At 45.5% G+C, this 19354-nt stretch overlaps 1 protein-coding gene across 4 annotated transcripts in view; it reads right to left on the reverse strand.

The window, feature by feature from the left end:
• LOC138303619 (myb-related transcription factor, partner of profilin-like) overlaps window positions 1-19354 on the reverse strand; it is a 36339-nt gene that overhangs the window by 14934 nt on the left and 2051 nt on the right. For 2 of the 4 annotated variants that reach the window (XR_011205428.1, XR_011205429.1), the window contains exon 2: window positions 8606-8809. The gene's annotated coding sequence lies outside the window, so the exon portion shown is untranslated. The remainder of the gene's footprint in view (window positions 1-8605; window positions 8810-19354) is intronic. The other 2 variants (XM_069242913.1, XM_069242912.1) reach the window with 1 other exon arrangement.

Here is a 19354-nt window from a genome sequence, read left to right on the forward strand (position 1 = left end):
CTGCGCCTCAAACAATTATTCGTCAGCCTCCACTGCATCTCAAGCAATCATGAGTCAGGCTCCACTGCATCTCAAACAATTATGAGTCTGCATCTCAAACAATCATGAGTCAGCCTTCTATGCACCTCAACCAATCATGAGTCAGCCTCCTCTGCACCTCAACCAATCATGAGTCAGCCTTCTCTGCACCTCAACCAATCATGAGTCAGCCTTCTCTGCACCTCAACCAATCATGAGTCAGGCTCTTTGTAGACCTCAGAAGTACTCATCAGCTTTCTCTCGTAATGATGTGCCTGATCTGTGTTGGCATCTGAGATTTCTGTTAATATCCCCAATATGAACCAGGTGCTGTTGGGCAAGTTATATGACCCCGGGGCACCTGCGGGGTGTACAGTGGGCGCAAAAGAGGGCAGGACACATATAGTTTGTGTCCAGCTGTGTTCACAGAAAGGCACAAAGAAACATTTTGTGGCTTTTTTTTGGGGGGGGGGGGAGGGAATCTCTTTAGCAGCAGATGTCTAACTGAATATTCCCTCTCCCCAGCTGAGCACAAGAGGTGGGTGAAACACTTTGATGCAGTTATTGCACTGGTTAGGGTTACTGGTGATTCCGTCTATGGATAAGGTTACATCTTTATTGCTGGTTGTGCATTATTCCAGTTCTTTAGATGTTATTTAATGTTTACTTTCATGCTGCACGCTGGCACTCATCACTCACGCTCAAAGAGAAAAGGGGCAGCGCAGTGACCCTGGGACCAGGCAGGACAATGAATAAAGATAAACACTGGTCCCTTTGGGGGGTGTAAGCCTCAGCTTCCGCGGAACCACATGAACCATCGCTAGATTGGTTCGAACAGGAATCAAACCAAATGTATTCAGATCACTTAAAACAATAAGGTTAGAGACACCTTCTTCTAACATATTGTATTTCAATGAGGTGCTCCATAAATACTACGGTGAAGTGAAGGTGGAAAGAGTGATTTAAAGTGCGCAAGTGCCCTATAGAAAGCTTATGTGCATAACAAGTGACTGACATGGAGACAGCTGTTGTTAAAGGCTTCTCGGTATCAGAGGGTCATGCTCCAAACCAAAAGAAAGGACAGTCCACCAGTATTTCTGTCACCGTTTCAACCCCATTAAATTACTCACATAAGGGACATCATCGGGACGGAGAAGGATTTCTGGAAACGCCTGAGAATGAATAATCAAGTTTCCATCGATGGAAGAACATTCAAGAGTTACAACAGTCAATCTTAAGGTGCGCATATAGGCGACGCCAGAAATCGGGGTGATCTATTGCGTAAGTTAATAAAGCAGCGTCCGGGGGACGAACCTAACCAACGTCAGAGGCTCGCGCCACTAAATCATTTGGGTGATTCTGTGGAAAAACCAACCACGTGTCATGGCCTAAAAGCACAAGCTGCGCTAGTTTGTTTCTAACACAACTCAAGGAGACTCAACTACATGAAGAAAAATTAAATATAAGGCCAATTCACCATCAGAGGGTCACAAGTCTGTCAAAATATGCAATAAGGCTAGGTATAAATAATATAGAGATAAAATGCCCAAAACTGACTTAGAAGAAACAAGTTAACAAACCCACCTACACGACAAGGAAAAAACAACCACCGCCTGAAAATGGCAGGTATTGAAAACGTGTGTTTGTCCTCGCTTGAGCATTAGCACAGCATTGCCGAGGAAATTCATTAGAGTAAAAGCAGAATATGAATCACCAACTAGAAAAGATAACCTTCATGCGATCGGCGTTGTTGTAAAACTAATGTCAGAAAGGACCATGGTGGATTGTGCTCCAGGACCAAGGATGATGACAGACTGCCACCCAGTGGACAGAGAGGAAACTTACAGCTTTCAGCCGCCTGCACTACTGGCTGTGAGCGCGCGAGGGCGCCCGGCTTCCATATACACCCCGGCCCAATTGAAGGGATTGTACTCTTGCGGCACCAGGGGTATTTTCTAACCGGGGGCCTGTAAAACATCCGCTGGGGAAATTATTATCCAGAAATTATCCTTCGTAATAAACAGAATCTAAAAAAAATACCAAAGGCTAAAAACAAAGTGTGAGGCAAATGAACTCAAGGGGTTACAGTGGAGCTGGAAGAAAACCTCAAGATTGTGTGAAAATACTCTGTGAGTCTTCTCATTGCGCCAGTGCGTGTCCGTAAAGCCTTATCAAAATAAAGTAAATAAAAAGGACTGCAATGTTGCCTGTGCGCGCCCTCAAACTCGTGCAGGTCTAAAGAAATCCATTCAATTGAGAGAACAAACTTGCTAATGCGGCGCTTTGCGCTGTGAAGGTCGCTTGTCGGGGCTCACGAGCCCTCGCGGGTACAGACAAGTAGCAGGGCATCATGTGCAAGTCAATAAATACTGGTGCGTGAGGGTAATCACATAGCACAGTTGGTGACTGGTAATACAAGAGCCTGTGAGTGGCCCAGGGCTGATGAATGGTTTTTAACAAATTGAACCTGCAGATGAAGCCACCCAAAATGGGGCCCTGGAAGGAAAAAAAACAATGGAGATAAATCAGTGCAGTGTATGTCATTCAGTGTATGTCATTCATTCAATTGAAGGCATTTTGTCTCCAAACCTCCCCTGTTTGGCTGTGGTCCCCAGTTTATGCTACTTCCTCTGAAGGTGGCTCATGGTTACATGTGTGACAAAGGGTCACTCAGGGAGACACACATATGTCATGCAGTGTCTCCCACAAGCAGGCTGAACTCTTGGCAGCTTGCTTACCTTGTGAGGGTCTCTCTTGTGAGGGTCTCTCCACAGGCCGCGCATCCCCGGGCTCCTGGTTCACCAACCCTATTCTCCTTGAGGGGGTGGGGCCGGGAAGTTGCTGACATCAAAGAAGTGGGCCTGGCACACACGTGTAGTTGCAATGACACACCCGTGTAAGAAGGGGGGAGGGGGAGGAATAAGCATTAACATAGAAACTATCCTGGGTGGGGCTGCAGTGGACATGACCCACAGAAAAACCTACTCAACTCCCTGTTAGCTGTCAGGCCCTTGTGCTGCTGCAGACGCTGTGGGACCCCCCAGTGTTGGCGCCACAATGATGTCATTGTTTACATCTGCGGACAGTAAAAGCATCAGCCGCCCATGCTCTGCACACAGCTCCTGTCTACACCGGAAGCGGAAGCTGAACATGACGCCCCCATCCCCCCGGGCGGTGACTGCGGAGGAGGTTGGCAAACACTGGAGGCTCCAGCCAGAAGCCTGGCTCGGCTCGAAGGCCTCTTGGCCCCTCGAGCCCACAACGAGCCGAGCTGTCACGTGACCCCGGCCCTTCACCCCCGCTCCAGCCTCACGCACCAAGACATGAAGAGGAAGCATTGACCTTCGTTGTAAATCAGGAGACAATGGCTCCGGGATTGCACAATGTGAGGCCACAAAACCTGGGATCAGTGCCAGCTTCCCCGCTGGACAACATTGTGTAATTCCCGCCAAATATTATATGTCAGGGACCCTCCTTGCTCTTCCTTATAACGCGCGGGAGCCTCTTGGAATATGTGACCCGGGGATGCGCGCTGTACACGGAACCGCTCGTGTCTGATTTAATAGACTATATCGTGGTCGTTTACATTAAGAACAGAGCTCACATGTACGGTGCGCATAGGTGCACAACCCCAGCCCTCCCCCACCTGCCTCAGCCCCGGCTGTGGGTCTTCAGTCTCGAGGACACAGGCCCGGGGGGGGGGGTGCAGGGACTGACTCCTCAGACTCCGTTCATAACATGCATTATTACAGGCCTTCTAAACACAGTTTATCAGTCTTGGTGGTCTCACTGCTTCCAGCACACCTGCTGCCCCCGCCCTTGTGAAGGAGCAGGCACGGGGAGGGGGGGGGGGGGATTCAGTAAAAACTGAGGTGAGAAAGATGCAAGTGACTGGAGAGTGCTGCGGCCAGTGGTCTGCCTTGCCTCTAAGCGCCATAACGAGCCAAACCCCCGTGAATGGTGGTTGAACCGTCAAGTGAAAATGTACTAAAGACTCAACAACATTCAAAAAGTATCTTCATTTAATGTGAAAGCGTTTGGCCTCAGGGCACTAGCATATCAGTCACCTCCTGTCTCAGCAATGCGGGTGAAGTGCGGCACTGAGTGCCATTTATCAGCAGTCATAGCTCCTAAACTCTGAAACGCTCACTCCCCCGATGATGGTGGTATTAGTCAAGCACGAGGCCAGACAGTTGTTTTGTGTGCATTGCTTCGCGTTTTATAGCACACAGACCAACATTAAAGTTTATTAAAACTTATACAAATAACGTTTTTCAAGACTGCACATAATAAACCACGTTTTTTAAGGTATTCTCAGATGTGACAATGAAGGTGAAGGGGTCACAGTAAAACAGTAATTGCCTAAGGTCACACAGTTGTGTCAAGCAAGTAACCCCCGTTTCATCCCAGGTTTCCCGCCTTCATCTTGCACAATTTAGTCACCAGATGACTTGGATGGGGAGTTATTGACTGACATGAGGATGTGGGCGGCAGAAGCCGAATGATACTTGACTCAGGGTCCTAAGAAGACCCCAGCAGCTGGCTCTGCTCGTCAGCGGCCGCCCCCAGAACGTAATTTCAGACAAGTCCAAAGGAGGACATTTTGCAACAGAGTCAGCGGATAATGTATCTGCTCTGCTCTAAATCCCTGACTGATACCGAGATTGACACACAGAATACCCTTCACTCTCCACTCACACGAGTAGACTGATCACCCAACTCTCGCAGGCACATCACTCACCCTGCACTCACAACCCGCACCCTGTACTTGCAGGGGCACACCTTTCACACTCACAACACTGACCCCGTACTTGCAGGAGCACACCTTTCACACTCACAACCCTCACCCCGTACTTGCAGGGGTACACCTTTCACACTCACAACCCTCACCCCGTACTTGCAGGGGCACATATTTCACACTCACAACCCTCACCCAGTACTTGCAGGGGCACACATTTCACACTCACAACCCTCACCACGTACTTGCAGGGCACACCTTTCACAGGCACAACCCTCACCCAGTACTTGCAGGGGCACACATTTGACAATCACAACCCTCACCACGTACTTGCAGGGGCACACATTTCACACTCACAACCCTCACCCAGTACTTGCAGGGGCACACATTTCACACTCACAATCCTCCTTTCGCACTCACAACTCTCACCCCGTACTTGCCGCAGCACACCTTTCACACTCACAATCCTCCTTTCGCACTCACAACCCTCACCCCATACTTGCAGGGCACAGCTTTCACACGCACAACCCTCCCCCCATACTTGCAGGGGCACACCTTTCACACTCACGACTGCCACCCCACATTTACACGTGCGCACCTTTCTCATGGATCCACTCTGTTCTCCCTCCACCCACACCACTCACCATCATCCAGCACTTACACTGGCGCCCCCCTGACACAGCACACATTAAATTACCCAACACTAGTGAACACCTACAAATGCACCAACCATATACCTGCTCTTCATGCAAGACAGTAAATACCTATTTATTTCCATCCACAACCACAGGGCGGGTGCAACAGTGGAAATATACAGAGACGTGGAATGGCAGGGGAGGGAGACTGGACGGGGCTGTGGAGGCTGGTGTGGGAGAGAGGATTGGCAGTGGGAAAGAGTGAGCGGAGGTTGGTAGCTTGTGTACGAGGGGGTTGGCATGAGGCTGTTGGGGTCTAGGGTTACAGGATAGCAGCACACATGCCAGAGTGCCAGGAATAGTGGGCCAAACAAACTGCTGTTTCTGCATGCCACGAACACAGAGAGGGAACAAGAAGCACTCTTTCTCAGCAGCAGCAGCACACACCCTCGGCCTATCAAATGCTGTACTCAAGGTAAACAACATGTGGGCGGAGCCACAGCCCCCAGGGTTCTGATTCTTAAAGTTCATTTTCTGTTGATCACGCAAAATCGGGTGACAGCTGCAGACGTCTAAAATCAATTTCAGAAGTATGGAAGCACTTCCACGAAGTGCTTAAAAAACACATCATAGCACTACACATACATTAACTTAAGTACATTAATTCTTCAAGTACAATGCATGGGATTAAGTCATGTGCTTAGAAGAACTGGTGATTATCCAAAATCAGAGACCATTTTTTTTAAACCAGTTTTATTCTGAGGGGTGGCTGAGTGGAGGGACCTCAGCCGCCTTAAGCTGAATGCAGGGAAAACGGAGGTCCTCGCCCTGGGCCAGCAGCCCTCGAACCGGTCCTCTGCCCGGTGCCGGATTCGCTTGGGCCATTACCTGACCCGAAGCCTGGAGTTAATATCCTTGGGATTTGGTTCGATGCCAGACTCTGGTTTCACAATCAGATTACGAGTTTAGCGGGGAAATGTTTGAGGTTTAACTATTCTGAAAAGGATCCTTGGCCTGCTACCAGAAGGCACTAGAAGGACAGTAGTCTAGGCGCTGGACTCACTGCAATGCCCGGTATCTGAGGGTCTCCCAGTCTAGCCCGATGAGACCCCAGCGTGTGCAGATGCGGCAGCGCCTGGGGTTAACCCTCCTGCAGCGACTGTCCCCGGGCCCTGCTCTCGCCAAATGCACCGACCGCCTCCGAAGAAAAGGATCCTTTTCACAGCCGTGTGCTAGTGCATAGAATCATGAATTATAAAGGTCACTGATATTTGTACTCTTTTCTCAAACCATATTGTCCGAGGTGGAATTTAGGATCAGCAAGGGCTCTTCTGGCTTGTATTCCTGGGGTGCAAAGAGCACACATCGGGGTGTTCGTTTAGTTTTCCGGCCTCCAGGATGTGGAATTCTCTTCCCCTCTCACTTAGATAGGAAAAAACGGAACTATCTTTTTGAGAAAAATATTAAAACCTTGGTTTCTTAGATTGGTCTGATTGGCTTGCTTCTTTCAGCATGCTGTTTGACCTGCATCCAGGAGTGAAAACTTAGTGCCGGGTCACTTCGTCAGAAGCACTAGGAGCTTTGCACATCATTTTATTATGTTTTTATTATTATTATTGAAAATCTCCTCATTTTCATTCCTGTGTTTTAATTACTTTAGTGCCAATAATCTTGCACAGTTCCCGTCTGCACCCATCGTGTCCTTGACTCCCATTGAATAACTAGTCCGATGCAGCCGACGGTGACTCTGTAGAGGTCGGTGCCACAGTCTGGAGAGCGGACAGCGGCAGGAGCCCTCGGCATGGGACAAGGGGATTGAATAGAAAGAGATGTTGGGGTTCTGTGCACCCGAGGAGAGGTCGCGATGTCACAAACAAAAGCCCTGTTAGAGCACTTCAGAGGCAAAGGCCTAGCTACCCAGCCACAATACCACAAGCCCCAGCCCCTGAGGACATCTTGGTTCCTGGCTACACAGCTGGAGGCCTCCTCACTGTGTCCTTCGCCAGCTGCAAGCCACGCCCACATTACTTCCCGCCCACCAGTGTCATGATTACCACTTCCCTTCTCACTGCTCAACCGCAAACCCAGCAGAACCTGTTACCAGTGCAGGTATCTTCACCTGGGAACTCCAAATGCATCACATAACCCCCCCCCCCCCCAAACAAACTGGCCTTGAACCAATAGATTATTCTAACTACTGGCCTTTAACAAATTATACAAAAAAAGAGAAAGATTAAACAAACTGCCACAAGACAAATATCTACATTCATCTGAGAAAATAACCTGCCCCCGGATTACCACAACAGATGATGGCGTGGCTGTGGCACAGGGACAGCAGTGATTGCCCCCTGGGGTGATTTTAAAACTGCAGTGGTTTAAAAATGGAGTTCAGGCACTATTACTTGAACTCTCCCTTACATTTGATACTGTTCATCATCCACGGACTCTACATCATCAGAGTGCAGTGAGCGAATAGAAGGAGCTTGCATCTTTTCTATCAGACACATCATCATCTCACCATCTCCCTTCGTGTCAGCTGCACTCAGTGCACAACTAGTGTACCTGACAGCAGAGGTGGGCGAGGAGCCACTGGAAGCTCCAGCCAGGCTCGAGCCAGATGCCCCCTTCTGCCTCAGCTTGAGGTCCTCCCGGAACCTCTAGTTCTGCCTTCCTTCATCACACTGCCCTCGTGCACAGACAGTGAAAAGCAAAGCACTGATACCAAAGGTCAAAGGAGAAACAAATAGGTACTCACTTAGTAGCTGATTTCTACAAAATAAAACATAACACATCTCATGAATCCTGGCTTCCCCAATTAGTAAAACTGTGGGATGTTAGACAAATATTTTATTTCCCCAATCCTGCTTTTTCTGAATTACTGCATATGAAAGCGCCTTCAAATATGTGAATTCCAAATGCAAACTTACAAAAATGTATTGTGTTTAATTTAATAGAGTATAATGTTGCTGTATCTTTAAGAATCAGGCAACATACATGGTGCACATTACGAATGACTTGTCTCTTAGTTCACTTATGGCGTTGTCGCCAGGACAGGAGAAGAAACGGTTCTGTGTTCATGTAAAAAAAACTATCACTTTTAATATGTACCTGTCAGTGCAGAGTTATAATATAATGCATTGTTGTCCAAGTTTCCACATCTTAAAAAAACTTAACTTTTTTAGACTTTTGAAGAAATTTTATCACATTTACTTACGTTTTGTTCCATAATTTACATAAAAACATTTTCAGGACTTGGCTCATTCGTAGGTTCTTAAAACGTGGGCTGGCTCGGCTCTGGCTGGGCTCGCGCTGTACATTTGTGGCTCGCTCACCTCTACTGAACATCTTCACCGCCTCTAACACTCACCTGAGCTCTCTACCGGATCTGAGCTCCTCTTCAGTCTCCACTGTTACTCTTCTGCAGATGATACACAAATCATACTGGAGTATAAAAACCCACCTGCGTTTGATTCATACCCAACTGGACAATGCGTCATAAGGTAAAATACTGGATGATATCAAACAACAGCAAAATAAACACAACACAAATCAAAATATTTATATGTGGCAAATAAACCAAACACCCCCAATCAACAATATGGCCCCAGCAACCAGGCGAACAGTCAAACAACTCAGCCCAAGTGAGGAATCTGGGAGCAAACATGGACTCCAATGTGCAAGTCCTCATCCTCATCCTCATCAGGCCTTGTTTGTCGAATGTGCTTAATCTGCAGTCTGTCGCTTATTTCCGTCGTATTGGCTCTAAAGGTAGCTCCGCCCCCATTGCTTGAAATGCACGCCCCACTGTCTCACTCCTCCCCCCACACCCCCCAGGGCTCCTGCACAAGGAACTGGCTTGACTCCTGGTTCTCTAGTGGCATTGCAGTCAGTGCAAGGACATGGGTGCGGAAGGACTGTTTCTAGGTTCATGTTAACAACTGATAGAAAATGCCTCTCGGTGCAGTAATATAATCTGACGCCCGCCTCTAAACTGCACTATGAGTACTTCCGGCACCAAGATACACTGCACCAAACAGCCTGGTGCATGTGCCACACATACAGTCAGTACTGCTGATGTGTGTGACCCAAATATACCAGCTCTGCCCATTTCCAGTGATGATGTCATCGTAAGATAGCTCAGATGGTTCAGCGGTCTCTAGTCATTTTAAAGTAAGAAGGTTGTAACAAAGCATCAGCCCGGCTTGTTATCCTCCCGAGATCGATATGTGTATTAAGAGTTGGCTAATACTACAGCACCGAGCCACACTTCAGTTTGTGGTGCACACAATAAAAACACTCATTATTATGACACAGTGGATCTTAAATGAAAATTTTCTGGTACCAATTATTCCAAATAAATGAATCCCACCCTTGCGTTGGAAATGAAAACTGTGTAGTTCGAGGCATACATCAAAAGAGAAATGGTGATTTACTCAGACGGTCTCAAGAGCCTTAAGGTTGCTAGAGATTTTATTAGAAAATAAAATCCATTAATTAAATAATGTGAAACTAGGCCTAACTTAAAGCAGCATTTAAAGTGACTTTCCTTTCTAAACTTTGCATAACCTGGATTTGCTGAACTTGCTTGATTTGCAAACGTTGTCAAAGTCTAACATACTTTAGTTCAGCAGGAATGTTTCAATTGTAACCTTTGCATGGGCTATGCATGACACAAAATTCCTCTCACAACAAAGAAAGCTATATAATTTTATTCTTTCGATCTAACTGACCTGCATTGGAATTTCAAAATTTGCTAAATCAATCTGAAATTTGCTTCTTTATGAATAGGCTTATATTGAGAAGATATGTGCAAATAGTAGTGACGAAATGAGAATGAACTTAAAACTTATACAAGTATCTGGTTCTTCAGAAAACGAAGCACATGAGAAAGAATGCATATGTATCCAGACTAATGTTAACAGAGGCACAGTGTGTTGCATGTTTAGACGGCTCTTCGTTCAAAAAGTCACATTGACAGAGTCTTCTGCTCCCAAGAAAACACGGTTTATGATTAGATGTCAAATAGATTGAATAAAACAACTTCGCCCATTAAGACTTTCCCGCTGGGCTAACGAGCGGAAACCAAGGTTTCTGTCTGGCAGCCCAGCCAAAAAATGGCAGCAGAATTGTCGCCGGCTTGAAATCGAGCTGGCGGCAATGCAGCCGCCCACAGGGTGCACCAGCACCCTCACAACTGGGAGAGTGATGGGGACCCCTACACTGCCCAAGCCAAGTGCGTGGGAGTGCAGGCCCCCCCCATGGCCCTCCGCACCTGTTCTCCTCCAGCCTTTTCATGGCAGTCAAACCGCCATGAAAAGACTGGCGGAGAACCAGGTCACAATCGTCAGGGTGCACTGACTTCAGCGCCGCCCTGGCTGATTCAGACCTGCACCACCGTCAGCCCATGAGGATCGAAGATCCCGGTGGAGACAGCAGTAGGTTGGTGGCGCTGCCCGCCAACCTCCTAATGTGGTGGTCGGATCGTCACATCGCGGCTGTCTGACAGCCACCACGTGTGTGGTCGGATGACCACCACACTCACAATCAGACCCTTTATCTTCTGGAAAATAAATAGTTTTGATACCACAGGATTAGACACTAAGGACCAGATGTACAAGCCAGTTTTATGGTTGCAAACTGCCGATTTGCAGAATTGGGCCGTTTGTGACCCAAAAAATGCTTTTTCAAATGTACAGACACTAAACTGCGTTTCTAGTGAATAACAGTTTGGGTTTGCAACCAAAAACAGAATCACTATTTGGAAGTGGTACGTTCAGGGCATTCTTTAAGTATCAAATAGGGAATCTCAATGGTATGTCTTAATTCTTGTGACCTAAATGCAGGCACAAAATATTCGCACTTTAACACCAACTTAAAGTTGCTGGTAACCCATTCACAAATATGAAGAGGTCTCCTTGAGAATGTTTAAAAATATATTTTTTAAGAGCAGGCAGTAGTCCCACAAAATGTTTAGGTTTTGTTTTTTAAAAACACACCCCATTTAAAGAAAATGGGCTGGATTTTTTAAAGAAACAAAGATTGCTTTATTTAAAAGCAATCACAGACATGGTGGTTTGCTGCCAGCATCAGGCCACCACTCCTGTGATGGCAGCAAACCCTAACGGGTTGAAAATTGCGACCTTGCTCATTAATAATCATAAGGTAGGTCTATTTACAACCCATTATGAATCACTAATTAGGAAATAAGCCACATAGAATTGTAGTACATTACAAAGAACAATTATCAAATAGTGATTCACAAAAAATCTCTATTTGGTGATTGCTATTGGTAATGTTAGTAGAGCTGGCCCTATGTCCTGCTCACACTCCTTGAAAGATGGCTCCTCTCCAAGGAGAGTGACACAAAGGGTTGCCCCAAACCCACACTGACTTGAATTAGGTCATCGGCTCACAGACACCTCACAGAAGTTGTCAGGAAGCACTAAGGCAGGAGTGGCTAATACTAAACTATCAGTCCACCGCTACCTTACCCCTCCTACATATGGTGCCCGAGATGCCATCACGCGTGCTGGAGAGAGCGCGGAGGAAGGGGCACATTACTACACTTAATGTGGGACTCCCCCAAACTCCAGGGGTTCTGGTCTGCATGCTGATGCTAGTGACTGCACATTAGTAACGAGTATTCCCACATTCCCGGCATACATAGTGGTTGGGTATTCAATATGCAAACATACCCACTGCATGCACAGCAGATGGCACGGGCAGAGAGCTAATCACCAAGACGGGGGGTCAGTCGCATCCCAGATATTGGGGAAAGGCACCGGAGACTGTGGAGACTGTGCTCAGTATGGAGAAAGGGAGCACAGTTCAAGTTCCCTGACTTCAGTCTTCACGGAGATTACATGTTCCATATTCATCAGGGTACCCAGGATCATCCCACCAGGCATGTGGCATTTGATCTCCATGTGGCATGTATAAAAGCGGACACGGTGCCACTGGGAAGTTGTGACTGGTGAAAACCTGTGACATGAAAAGTTAAACATAGCAAGCAGATGCTCCTGTTGTCAGGGAAAAGGTGGGTTTGTTAAGATGCTTTATGTTTGGAGACCCTGGTTAACTGATTTGTGTCACAGTGAAAACGTGTAACTCACTTGGCAGTTGTTGTAGGTGAGCAGCTTGTGCCATTAAAGCCATAAAACGATATTTGACCCTCGAAGAAACGCCGAGTTCTGGATGCATGCTGCTGCGCACACAGAACTATACTAAGGTACTTTCTGCATTGCTCTGGACTTTGGAGGGCCACTGCTCCTTTTTGGGAAGTGGGGGTGGAGGGTGGGGGGCATTATTAACTTTTAGGCCATAACCTGTACTGTGTTCCTACTGCATGCAGACACTACCCACCAGACACTTCCACATCTATTAATGCTCAGACAATAATTGCTGTATTAGGGATCTTATTACCCAATTTAAGCAAAACCTTTCAGAGCGTTTGTAATACTTTTAGATTCAAAGAAAGACTGCAAAGGATACAGAAAAGTTTTCGAGGAACGACTCATGATTAGGGATCGAAACTGCATTTCCAAGGGCAGCTTCTGGAGTCATGGCTTAAAGATTGTGAACATGTATTTTTTCCACCTTCTTATTCGCTTGAGAAATGCAAATATTCCTTGGCGCTTTACAGACTTAGATCAGATATGCTTTTGACACCTTAAGTTTATGGACACATCACTATTAACATAATTCAAATCTGAAGGCATATTTGTATTACAAAGAAGACAGAGTTTCATCAAGCTTTAGTGGGTCAGAGACACCTCTCCTGAACTGAAGTGAAATGAAGGTATAGATGGGTACCCAGGGTAACCAGAACTTACACCATCATCTAATGAACTGTGAATATGCATAGCAGAATCCAATGGAATCATCATCATCATAAATCATCATCCAATAGGATATGAATATGGGCGGCAGAGCCAATACTCTTACTAACATTCATGCCAGATGGAACAATTGCAGCTCCACGCACTTCTGTATTTCTGCTTTGTGGAAATATAAACCAGGATAAAGCAACAGTGTATCCAGCATACTTTAACAGGCTCAAGATGACTTTTGCATAAAAGCATAACTTGAATCCTCCCAGACAGTAACAGTCTGGAGAAATTAGGGGTGGACGAATAATTCCGCTCCACTGGCAGAGTTCACGGCGTTTAAACATGCTCCGAAAAACTCTGAGAAGTGACACAGAGTGGAGTTTTTTCTTTCCTCGCGCTCACCAATGTTAAGTTGGTAAGCAGGGAAATCGTTACATTGGGAAGCGAGATTTCTGAACACGACCGGTCGCTGTAGGCCACAACCATTTGCAATACGAAAGTTGCTGCTCCCGTTAAGGAAGCTGTAGAAAATCTATTCAAGCGGCAAAAACAAATGAGCGCCCTCTGGCGCTCCGCGTGATCACATTCATGCTGGTTTTACAGCACAGGAGAAACTCCCATGCAGAAAATCATGGAACTGCACGTAGCGTGACTGTGTTTTTTCGGCACTTCGTGGAGTTCCGCGTAGAAGAACTCTGGGAACTCCACCCAGGACTAAGCGAAATAGATTTCAGAATTCGCTCAGAAAAAAAGATAATCGCAAATAATTATGCAATGAGGATTTTGAGTGACCAGCAAAGCAGGTAGTCTAAGTGGTGACTGAGGAATGGTATTCATTCTCACTCTTACTTTTGTACAAAATGCAGTACCCTAAAATACGACATCTTGGAAACCAACACATTCAGCCTATGACATTGAGAACTTAAAGCAAGCAGTGGAAAAACAAATAGGCCATGGATTAATGTGGTAACACTTGCAGCATAAGCATGTTAAAACCAGACCAGGGAAAAGCCAAAAGGAGGACTATATTGAGGGCATCCTTAGATTTAATACAGTCCTGATTCGTCTTTTTATCAAATTAAAGATAAATGGCAAGGAAGCTTTCCTTATTTTCTAAGTCACAGAATGGGGAAAAGGACAACAACAAACCCCCTTGCCACCCAGCCTTGTTTTGAGATGAAAACAAACAGAGGATGGTATTTCAGACAAAGGAGCCTTAAATATAGTGCCTATTTAATTTCTATGAAACAACAAAAAATACTGAGTCATAGAAGCAGTTTTGAGAAGCCATCAGGATGGCTGCTGGGGGGGGTGTGTGGGGGTGGGGGGGCATAGCTTGGTCAGTAGGATTGGGGCTTGTGGGTTCCACAGTTTCCAACAATCACACTGGCATGTAATGTAACAATACATTATACGACAAGCAGGGTGCGTGGGAGGAGGCTAAGGGGCAGTGGAAAGGGAGACTAGTGTGGATTGTTAGGGTCACTAAGGGATAGAAAACACAATATTTTGTGAAATAAAGAAAAATTCCTGGTGAAATCCAACAGACACCTCACCATACCCGACTGAAAGCACAAGTGCCCAACTATTCACCTGAAAATATATTTATTAGGGGAGCATAGCACCCCAAACTACCCCCCTAAAGTTAAGGCCCTGGGAGTGGAGAAGAACAAGGAACACAGTGGGGAAGGAGGGAAGGTGAGCATGAGAACAAGGATCATACAGTGGAAGGAGGGAGGAGCGCGAGGTAATAGGAGGGAGGGGTGGGCATAGCGAGGAGTGTGATGCGGAGCGGTGGGAGGCACACATGAGGGAGCCCGGTAGGAGCTGACGGAAAGGGCTTTACTTGTCCAGCAGCCCTCGGCACAAGTACTCACCAGAATCACAGCAATTATTCTAATAAAGGTATACAAAGCACTGCTGTCAACCTGCATACAGGAAGGCTTATCCTATGCACTCACAGAAGACAGCCAATAGGAGGCTGAGAGCTCCATCTGTAGGTACCGGACACCCCTTTATTCACAGTTTATCTACGCAGACGCTACATCATGTGCAGAACCACACACTATCTCTGTAGGGACTTCAATACCAGTATAATCAGACATTATCTATAAGGAAACGTGAACATATCCATAATTACACACTATCGCTGTAGGGGCTTGAATACCAGTATAATCACTCACTACCTATGAGGAAACGTGAACATAGCATAATTACACACTATCTTGGATTAGACTTGATCGTCTTTTCTTCACACATTATCTCTGTCGGGGCTTGAACGTTATCATTACGTTTGCACACTATCTCCGTGAAGACTTGAACTTTATCTTTACACACCACATCATTAGTGACTTGAACACAATTATCTTCTCTCGCTCTCTGTGGGGATTTGAACATCCCTAACACCACACGCTATGTCTGTGCGACCTTGGACATCACAGTATAACAAACGTCTTTTGTAGTCCCTTGCCTTCCCACGCCACATCTGTGGGAACTGGAACATTCCTATATCCATATGCTATCTCTAAGGGGAATTAGAGTATGGTATCATCATCCACACCACACACTCTTTGTAGGAACTGAGCATGCCTTAATTCACAAAGTATATCTGTTGGGACTTGTACACCACAGTAATCATACACTATGTGGAGTGGTTCAAAATGTCTACAACTATACACTGCCGCTAGTCAGACTTGAACCTCTATCTCTAAGCACTGAATGTGAGCTATAACATTACTTCTACACTATCACTCCGGGGATTTGAACATGATCACCTTCAAACACTATCTTTGTGGGACTTGAATATCCCTCTAATCATGCACTATTTATGTAGAGGCTTGAACATGCCAATATAAAGACATCAACATCATTATACCCACACACTGCCTCAGTGGGGAGTGGAACATTCCAATAGTCATACACTATCCCTGTAGGGACTTGAAAATCATAATTTTACACTATCTTTGCAGGGACATGAACATCACTATAATCACAGACTATCTTGTAGGGAGTTGAATATCATTATAATCACACACGATCTTTGTGGGGAGTTGAGCATCTCTATAATCACACACTATCCATGTGGGAATTCAACATCACTACAACCACACACTGACTATCTCTGTGGGGACTTGAACATCTCTATAATCACACACTATCTTTGTGGGGACTTAAATAATCACTGTAATGGCGCACAATATTTGTGGGGCCTTGAATATCCAATTAATCATACACTAGCCCCATGTGGACATGACTATCACTGCAAAAGCACAGTATATTTGTGGGGACTTGAACTCCACTCTCATCACACACTATACTTGTGTGGACTAGGACATGATTACCTTTACATGCCGTCTCCGCAGGGACTTGAACGTCACTATAATCAGAAACTATCTGTTTGCACTTGAACATCCTTATCTTCAGAGCGCTTGTGTGTGGAGACTTGAACATGATGGTCTTCACGCTCCATCTCTATGAGAACTTAAAATCATGCAGTAACTCTGTGGATGCCTGAACATGCCACTATAAAGAAAATACCTATGGAATTGAACATCACATTATTCACACACTATCTCTGTGGGATTTTGAGCATTCCAATAATCATACGCTCTCTCTGGGGACACACATATGGTATACCCACATAGTCGGCTCAAGGATGGTAACGTGTGTGTATGTGTGTGAGAGAGGGAGGGAGAGAGAGGCAGAGAGGTCATATTAAAGGGGGGGAGGGGTGCAAGAAAGTGAACGCAGAAGGACGGCGTGAAAACACAGTGAGACACAGGAAGGAGATGACATGAGATTAAGAAGGAGGAATTCTGAAAGATGTGGGAGAAACGGGGCACATGTGGCTTACGGGACGAGAAATGGCAGAGGCAAGTGGTGAAAAGAGGAGAACAGGAGTGATAGGGGTAAGAGCCAATCCGAAGACCATCACCCCGTCCACAGACCTCAGTCATGTTTAATTTACAGCCTGATAATTTCAGGATTGAAACCTTGTCAGTTTCAATCATTAACATCAAAATCATTGTTACTCATTTATCTGCTACAGCTAACAAGTAATTGTTCTGGCGTATTTAACCACAAATACTTTGTGTACATAAAATAACAAGCAAACATATGAAATGTCAATAGGCCTCGCACATGAATGAAAGTGCCTTTTATGTTGCTGATGGGTGTAGGCACTCAAGTCACCAAACTTACACTCTGTCACTCATCGTTGCAGTCATGCACCCATTCATCCCTCCACTGACTCATTCTTACATTCACCCTCCAACACACCCACAATAAGATATGCACAAACTCAACAACATATGCAAGATCAATTGAAAGACTTCAAGTAGAAAGAAGAAAACGTGCTGCAGTCCAAACCCAGTGGGTATATGCTTGCGATAATGAAACTAAATACAGTAGTTGGTGCCCGTCTTGCAGAGGTATTGTGCATAGCCTATGGTTGTTTTAAAGATCCAGCATGGCCGCCACATGTTGAACCCGTGTATTGGCCATCTTGGAATGGTAAAACAATAATACACTACAGACAACAACATTCCATGTTACTCTCCAGGTTTAGTGGAAGTGGCCACGTGGGGGTGCAGCGCACTGCAGAGTAAAGGAGCAGCAGGTGCCCCATTAGCACTGCCTGGAGAGCTGTAGAATCCTCTTAAGAAACAATAAAATAAAAAGAGAAGAAGCAAAGAAATTAAAGGAAAACTTTAAAATTAGAAAACTGAAAACTAAAGGACTGTCCAACCAGCTCTGACACCGAAGCGCACTTATTTTCAGGGGGTGTACACAGGGGAGCAGAGAATGCTGTCAATTACATGGCAAGAGAGCCAATGACGGATGCGGACTGGACCACTACCCCATGCATTATGGTGGTACGGGTGGAAGCAGTGTTAATGACAATCAGACCGACCAATGGCAGAAGAGAGCTGACCCAAAGACCCTCTTTCTATCTATATGGATATCTATGTACTTATGATTTATTTAATTCTTTTTATTACAAGTTTGTTGCAGACAATAAAGCCGGTCAGACCTTCTGAATAGATTCTACCTGCAGTTATTACAGGGCAAGTTTTCTACCCCTAGGGCTTTCAGAAATGGCAACCAACACTAAAATCCTTAGCTACAAAGATAATCTGTGAGATCTGATGTAACAAAATACCCATGTGTAGACTTTAATTCAGAGTAACAACAATCCACCCTTAAATGCCTACTGTTTTTAGCACATGCTTTTCAATATTGTTATTTCAGACCTACTGCCTTAATCGCAACTTTGTATTATAAACAATCAGGTCTATAACCCTTATTATTTAGTTGTCAACAAACCATTGTAGAGCTACTGTGTTGGTCATACGTCTTCCAGCAAGGCAAGCATCATGTATACGTAATAAAATGAGTAATATGTAAAAATTTACAGTTGTGTAGTGGTGCTTTACTCAAATAAGAGCATCTGGAGAAGTCGTGCAGGAACATACTTTATTAATCCAGCTTCAGTATACAGGAAACAGGTCTGCTCTGTTTCTCAGTCGAGCAACTGTCTCACACAGAACGCTCGGCACTGAAATACTCATACCTCACATGGCAACCAGTATCACAACACACTCGTTAACAAGAATAAAGAACAATACAGCAAGTTGTCAAAACAAAATAACACCCCTACTGGTAGAGTCTAATAAGGATTCTCACAGTGCGAATCTTCGATCCATGGTTTGTTCGAGTCGGTCACCCCACCCTCGCTGCTGCGGTAATCTGCGAGATTCTGTGTCATAGAATATCCGCCTGCAGGGTGCACCACTGTGTAGTAACAATCCACACTTGAAAGCCTGTTGCCTTTAACACATCTTTATACAATAAGTAAGGCCTACTTGCTTTGTCATAAATTAGCATTATGAGTAGATCACACCTAAGGAATCTGACTTTCCTGGTGAACTGATGAAGCATCTAGCTTTTACCATTGACTTGACAAGTTGACATTATATCCAACACATGCTTACTGCAGTGTGGGTAACCTGGCAGCCATCAGGCATGTAGTTAGAGCATTACACATATGTACACAATAACAGATGGCAAAACAATATACAAATCCCTCTCCCTGGGCCCTAACAAGAATCATCACAGTGGAATTCTACTCCAGG

Source organism: Pleurodeles waltl, chromosome 7, assembly GCF_031143425.1.
Source record: "Pleurodeles waltl isolate 20211129_DDA chromosome 7, aPleWal1.hap1.20221129, whole genome shotgun sequence".
Lineage (NCBI taxonomy): Eukaryota > Metazoa > Chordata > Amphibia > Caudata > Salamandridae > Pleurodeles > Pleurodeles waltl.